At 40.5% G+C, this 7,421-nt stretch overlaps 1 pseudogene; it reads left to right on the plus strand.

The window, feature by feature from the left end:
• Window positions 1-3,207, plus strand: LOC138849464 (microtubule-associated proteins 1A/1B light chain 3 beta 2-like; annotated as a pseudogene).
• Window positions 3,208-7,421: the final 4,214 nt, after the last annotated feature.

Raw genomic sequence — 7,421 nt, forward strand, 5'->3', positions numbered from 1 at the left:
ATGGCAAAATTCCTTTTACCTTGCACCAAAGGAGGTATGGATGGAGTTCCAGGCTCCCGGCTTCAACCTAGCCCAGCCTTGACTGTAGAGGTCATTTGAGGAGTGAACAAACAGATGCAAGGTTTTTCTCTACCTCCCCTAATCTATCACTCTGCCTTTCAAATAAATAAAATAAATATTTCAAAAATGAAATGCAAAAGCAGAAAGGAAAGGGAAATTCTAAGCATGAGATTCCATTGCTGACATGGAAGATGGAGAAAGGGAGCCACAAGATAATTAATTCAGGCATCCTCTGGTAGCTGAGAAAATTACTCCTAGCAGATAGCTAACAAGGAGAAAGGGACCTCAGTTGTACAACTTTAAGAAACTGGATGCCAACAAACAAAAGGAACTTTGCTATGATTTGAGTATGTCCCCTGAAGTTCATGTGTTGGAAAGATGATCCGTAGTGCAACAGTGATGAGAGGTGCAAGCCTTAAGAAATTACTAGGTTGTAAGGACCTGCCTTAATAAATGCATTACGGTTGTTACTGAGTGAATTCCTTTAAAAGGGGGTGATCCCTCTCTCTCTCTCTCTTTCTTTCTCTCTCTTTCCCTCCATACTATGTTCTCCACTAGGTTATTATACAACAAGATGGCCTCATCAGATTCTGGCTTCCTAACCTTGAATCTCACAACCTCCAGACTGTATGAGAAATACGTTTGTATCCTTTACAAGTTGCTATATCTATTAGAGTTTTCTAGTACAGCAATACGAAACACACTGGACATGTTTGGAGTGAGATTCATACTCAGAACCTCCAGAAAGGAGTCCACTCCAGCTGATTGATTCTAGCCTTGAAAAACCTGGTGCGGAGATCCACTTGAGCCACACTGCTCCTGAGCATCTCTGGAACTATGAGATAATAAACATTCGTTGTATAAAGCTTCTGAACATTTGCACCTGCCACGGTACCAATAGAAAATGAACACACAGATGAAAACCAAGAAAGGTCCCTTTCTTGAGTGGAGTATTAGCAAAGGTGTTGCTGCAGTCTGAACACGATTGCCTTCCTAATTCATGCTGCACTTTAAACTCCAGAATCACAAGTCAGTGGTACATAGCCACGGGGACCTCCTGCCATCACCACCCAGCCTTCAGAGAAAACCTTCAAGCAGCTCTGCACTTTTGGGGTAGAACAAAGGGCAACAGATGCTGCTTATCTGACAGCATCATTCTACCAAAATTCCAGTGACAAAAGAAAGATACAAGAATGAGAAGCAGCTTCTGTCCTGAATAAAAACTTAATTCTCTGTAGCTGATCATGTGAACATGAGTGAACTCATCAAAATAATTAGGAGGCACTTACGGCTCAACGTTAATCAAGCTTTCTTCCTCTTGATGAATGGGCACAGCACGGTGAGCAGATCCACGCAGATCTCAGAGGTATGAGAGTGGGAAGGATGAAGAGGGATTCCTCTATAAGAGGTGTGCCTCCCACGAGACACTTGGAATGAAATTGTCACTGCAAGACCAGAGCAATGCATCGACTCTAGATTTTTAAAGATCCTGACCAAGGAGAAAAATGGGCGTTAGCAACTGAGACTGATCCTTCAATCATTCACTCACAGGTCATCCAAATAGTAGTGTTCCCACCTAGGAGTTGTAGGAAGTGATTTTTGTGTGTCAAGCAGCAAAACAGCTCCAAAGAAATACATTCAGCTTTGGAAAACTATGACTTAACTAGGCTATCTTGTTTTCAAATTTTAGGAGTTTAAAAATAAAATACTTTGCATTCTAAATTGCCAAGAAAGTTAGCAGTACTTAGACTTAATCCAATTGCTATATCTAGAAGGTGGGCATAGCAGAAGGTCAGTGGGTCACAGGGGGCATGTGTCCTCCAGGGGTAGTTCTCTCCAGGGGACTGCTTATGAAAGCTGGGTCTGACCCTTGCACTCCGCTTCCCAGCTTGCCCTGTGACTCTTCCTTTACACGTGCAGCACTGTCCCCTTCATCTCTGTCCTCAGAGTCCAAATCCATGGTGCCACATGTCCTTGACTTTCAACCTCCAAAACTGTGATCTAACTAAATTTTTTTCTTATCAGGTGAGCTGATTCAGGTATTTTATCTCGGTAATGAAAAGCTGACCAATACAACTGTCATTCAGGATGGGAAACTTTTTTTCTGCCAAGGGCCTTTTGGATATTTATAACATCATTCATGAGCCATACAAAATAATCAGCTTAGAAATTATCCTGGTACCGATTTATTGAATTTTGAGTCTGGGATGCAGTTGCGTTGGCAGGGCCAGACCAAATGATTTCACAGGCCTTGTATGGCCCATGGACTCACTGTTCCCCACCCCTGTAATATAACCCATAATCAGAATGAACAAGGTTAAGACCTAGTTACTGGAATTATAATACAAGGGGGAACACAAGAATAATAGAATCAGAGTTACTACATCTGGCACAAAAACTTGGAATACAACCATCATCTAAGCCAACTGTGATATGGAGTCACTTGAGCTGCTAAACACTCTCTAATTCAAAGAAGGCATTAGCTAATAGCTTGGGGCAGAGTGCAGAATCTACAGACACAGTAATAACAACCAAATGGAACTGAACAGTGGAAAGAAAGCAAAAGGAGTCAATGAATGCATTTATCTATTACCTAGAACAATGTTTTCCAACATGCAGTTTTATTGCCAGTAAATACATAAGTAAAGGGTTTTTTTTGTCTTTTGTTAAAGATTTATTTTTAATTAATTAAAAGAGTTGCAGAGAGAGGCAGAGAGGGAGAGAGACAGAGAGAGGTCTTCCATCTGTTGCTTCACTCCCCAATGGCTGCAACAGCTGGAGCTGAGCTGATCCAAAACCAGGAGCCAGGAACTTCTTCTGGGTCTCCCACATGAGTGCAAGGGCCCAAGGACTTAGACCATCATTCGCTGCTTTCCCAGGCATATTAGCAGGGTGCTGGATCAGAAGTGGAGCAGCTGAAACCTGAACCAGCGTCCATGTGGGATGCCAGCACTGAAGGCTGGGACTTTAACCCACTGCACCACAGCACCAGTCCCACAAGTAAAGGTTTCAATACATTAAAAGTTAAACAAAGTCATTCTGCTCATATATTGCAGTTCACAATCCATCCCAAAATTTAAAGCAGCAAGTAATTGAACTATATGATTTCATGAGTTGGGACTCAGTGAGTGTTAATATTTTCTTTTATATTCATTTGTGGTTTTTTTAGTTTTAAAATTCAACAATTATTTAGCATTTTGCCAAAATAATTTTAAATGCAGATATTATATACAAACACATATCTAGAATTTTTTTTTTTTTTTTTTTTTTTTTAGTTTTCTGGCCTGTATGCTCTTCCACATGGCTGGCTCCTGCTGCTTGGTATGAATCCAGATTTCCCTCCTTCTTTTTTTTTTAAACTTTTATTTAGTAAATATAAATTTCCAAAGTACAGTTTATGGATTACAATGGCTTCCCCCCCCATAACTTCTCTCCCACCCACAACCCTCCAATCTCCCGCTCCCTCTCCCATTCCATTCACATCAGGATTCATTTTCAATTATCTTTACATACAGAAGATCGATTTAGTATATATTGAGTAAAGATTTCAACAGTTTGCACCCACACAGAACATAAAGTGTAAAATACTGTTTCAGTACTAGTTATAGCATTAATTCACATTGAACAACACATTAAGGACAGAGATCCTACATGAGGAGTAAGTACACAGTGACTCCTGCTGTTGACTAAACAATTTGATACTCTTGTTTATGGTGTCAGTAATCCCCCTAGGCTCTAGTCATGAGTTGCCAAGGCTATGGAAGCCTTTTGAGTTCACTGACTCCAATCTTATTTAGACAAGGTCATAGTCAATGCGGAAGTTCTCTCCTCCCTTCAGAGAAAGGTACCTCCTTCTTTGATGCCCCCATTCTTTCTACTGGGATCTCACTCGCAGAGATCTTTTATTTAGGTTTTTTTTTTTTTTCCAGAGTGTCTTGACTTTCCATGGCTAAAATACTCTCATGGGCTCTTCAGCCAGATCCAAATGCCTTAAGAGCTGATTCTGAGGCCAGAGTGCTGTTTAGGACATCTGCCATTCTATGAGTCTGCTGTGCATCCTGCTTCCCATGTTGGATCGTTCTCTCCCTTTTTTATTCTATCAGCTAGTATTAGCAGACACTAGTCTTGTTTGTGTGATCCCTTTGACTATTAGACCTATCAGTGTGATCAATTGTGAACTGAAATTGATCACTTGGACTAGTGAGATGGTATTGGTACATGCCACCTTGATGGGATTGTATTGGAATCCTCTGGCACATTTCTAACTCCAGAATTTTTCTTAAAAAAAGAGATATTCATATCACAAAGTGAGGGATTCATGACAATAATCACAGCATGGGGAGAGGAAGGGTATAATTTCATGTGGGATATAGTCACAAAAACAGACTCATTGAATCAGTGAATGATATTTCTACTTCACATATCAAAAGGCCTGGACTAGAGTGAACCTATCCAGTTCGTTCACATGCCCGGTATCTTGGCAAGTTGTGATTAGAAAGCCAATCTCAGCTGAGTGCCCTCTGTCTTCATGTAACCTGTGTGGCCTCTCTGTAGTATGCTCTATCTTTTCATAAAATGGCTCATGTTTTAAGAGCAGCTGTTTCCAGAGAACCAAGCTGAATCTAAAAGATGTCTTTTTTACTGTGCTTTGAACTTCCAAAATACGCTTCCTTAACACAACTCACTAAAAATTTCACAGTATGTGAATCAAATACTTCCAGGAGTTGAGAAATTAGAAAACATGTCACTCTTGGGGATGTCACTGTGGCATAGTGGGTAAAGCCACTGTCTGCTGTGCCAGCATCCCATATAGGATCCAGTCCCCTACTAATGTGCCTGAGAAAGTGGTGGGAGATTACCCAAGTCCTCTCGGTCCCCTGCACCCACGTGGGAGACCCGGAAAAATCTCCTGGCTCCTGGCTTCCAATAAACCCAGATCTGGCCTGGGCAGTCATTTGGGGAGCAAACCAGTAGATGGAAGATATCTCTCACTCTCTCTCTCTGATTCTCTGTAACTCTGCCTTTCAAATAAATAAACAAATAATAAATAAATCTTTTTTTAAAAGTCATTCATTTAATTATCAACATTTTAAAGTTGTTTCTTCTTTGCTAACATGCCATTTCTACAAACAAAAAATGGGCTCTTTCATTTCAGAAACAACAATGTTTAGAATTACAAAGGCTTAATTGTTAACAATTAAGTGGAAATGATATTCACTTGAGTATAAAAATAAGCAAGCTGCAGACAATAAGTCGCACAAGCTGTAATTTACTTGATACGCCAGTCCTGACTTTGGGGAGTCTTCCAGGTTGGGTGGGGAATAAGAATTGATCCTTATTGTTTTTGTTTTGTTTTCCTGGTCTGTGTGTCTTTTTCTTTTCCCTCTGGAAAAAAGTCAGCATTTCTGAAAGTTGTCATCATTCTGAAAAACAGAAGTATCTGATATAAACAGGCACCAAATTTAAGATGGTGAAGAAAGTTTTTATTAGTTGTATGGGTGAAGTTGGACAGATATTTTCATTTTCCAAAATATGTTAAGGCAGCTGTATACAATGATGTCACGAATTGTTCAGTCATCTCCTGAGTCACTTCATGAGCAACTAAAACCATTCTAATTAGGAAGAAAATGTGCTATTTAGGAAATGCGCATGACGACTTAATTTGGCTCTAGTTAATTAAATTGCAAACATGTTCCTGGTCCTTTAAAGTGATAGATCTCACTTGTAAGCCCTACAACTTCCTCTATCATTGATCCTACAGGGAACCAAAGAGAGATTATGGATGAATTATTGTAAATCCACCAACACAGCCTGTGAAAGGTATGTACTGCTGAAAAGGAGCCTGGAGACTAAGGAGACAGTTTGGGGGCCAGCGCAGTGACACAGTGGATTAACGCCTGACCTGAGGCGCGGGCATCCCATATGGGCGCCGGTTCGAACCCCGGCTGCTCCACTTCTGATCCAGCTCTCTTCTGTGGCCTGGGAAAGCAGTGGATGACGGCCTAAGTCCTTGGGCCCCTGCACCCATGTGGGAGACCTGGAGGAGGCTCCTGGCTCCCGGCTTCAGATCGGTGCAGCTCTGGCCGTCACAGCCAGTTGGAGAGTGAACCATCAGATGGAAGACCTCTCTCTCTCACTCTGCCTCTCCCCTCTCTGTGTAACTGACTTTCAAATAAATAAATAAATCTTTAAAAAAAAGAGACAGTTTATATGTTGCATCCTTCTTCTATCAATGGGAGACCAGGAGAAGCACCCGGCTCCTGGCTTCAGATCAACCAGTGCGCCAGCTGCAACACACCGGCCGCAGCAGCCATTGGAGGGTGAATCAATGGTATAGCAAGACCTTTCTCTCTGTCTGTCTCTCACTGTCCACTCTGCCTGTCAAAAAAAAAAAAAAAAGATAAAATTATTTCAATTTTGATAGAATGTTTCTGAAGCCCATTATGGTTTTTCCTGTAATCAACGAGAAATGGACTCCTAAATTGTGTTTTGGAATTTTGGCATTGATAGTCCTACTATGTGAGTTCAGTAACAGAATCAGAAAATTCTGGAAAATCATTATAAATACAGAATTTTTTTGTTTATTTTGGGAAGGAACAAAAAAATCTCTTCAAAGAGGCCTTATCTCATTTTCCAGAAAATATGCCTTTGTCTGAGTACTTTACATTTGATCTTAAATTTATCTTTTTCTGAAAAATCTATACTATATAGAAACACAAAAGTTTTTGGTCCAGAATACTTCTTTGGGAATTCTATTCAAGCCATGTTTTGCATAATAAATTCCTATGTAGGAAATACATGTAATTCTAAATAATTTATAAACAGAAGCTAAATAAGAAAACCCAAGTTACAGAAACAAAAGCAATATGTAGTAAAATGAAATTTTCTAGGAAATAACCTCCTACAAATGGAAATTACGCTCTTCAGAGTCAAACATGGCTGGTATGCATTGATCATGCGAAAGTATTTCCTGAACATTTACGTAACATGACTTGTGAAAATGATGAGACACAATAGTGAATATGACTTCCTGTAGTCAGTGACCTAAAGCTAGGGCGATGCTTGTACAAGGAAATCACAAGGCAGGGAGAAAGGTAATCACATTGTCAGTAACAGAATCTGGCTGTTCAAGAAGCCTCTAGACTGTCAGCGTGATTTTCATGGTTGTAGACTGTGATGCTCTTCCCACTCTGCTTTGATCAGGTAAGCTGTATACACCACTAATACTGACCGTAAATACCACCAATACTTCTGCATGCTTTCCTTGCTCTGTTCTAAGGATGCCAGGGCAGATACTCATCAAGAGACAGTCTCAAGTGTTCCAAGGTCCGTCCTTAGAATGCGATATTGCACAGACTGTT

This window comes from Oryctolagus cuniculus, chromosome 4, assembly GCF_964237555.1.
Source record: "Oryctolagus cuniculus chromosome 4, mOryCun1.1, whole genome shotgun sequence".
In the NCBI taxonomy this organism is placed as follows: Eukaryota; Metazoa; Chordata; class Mammalia; order Lagomorpha; family Leporidae; genus Oryctolagus; species Oryctolagus cuniculus.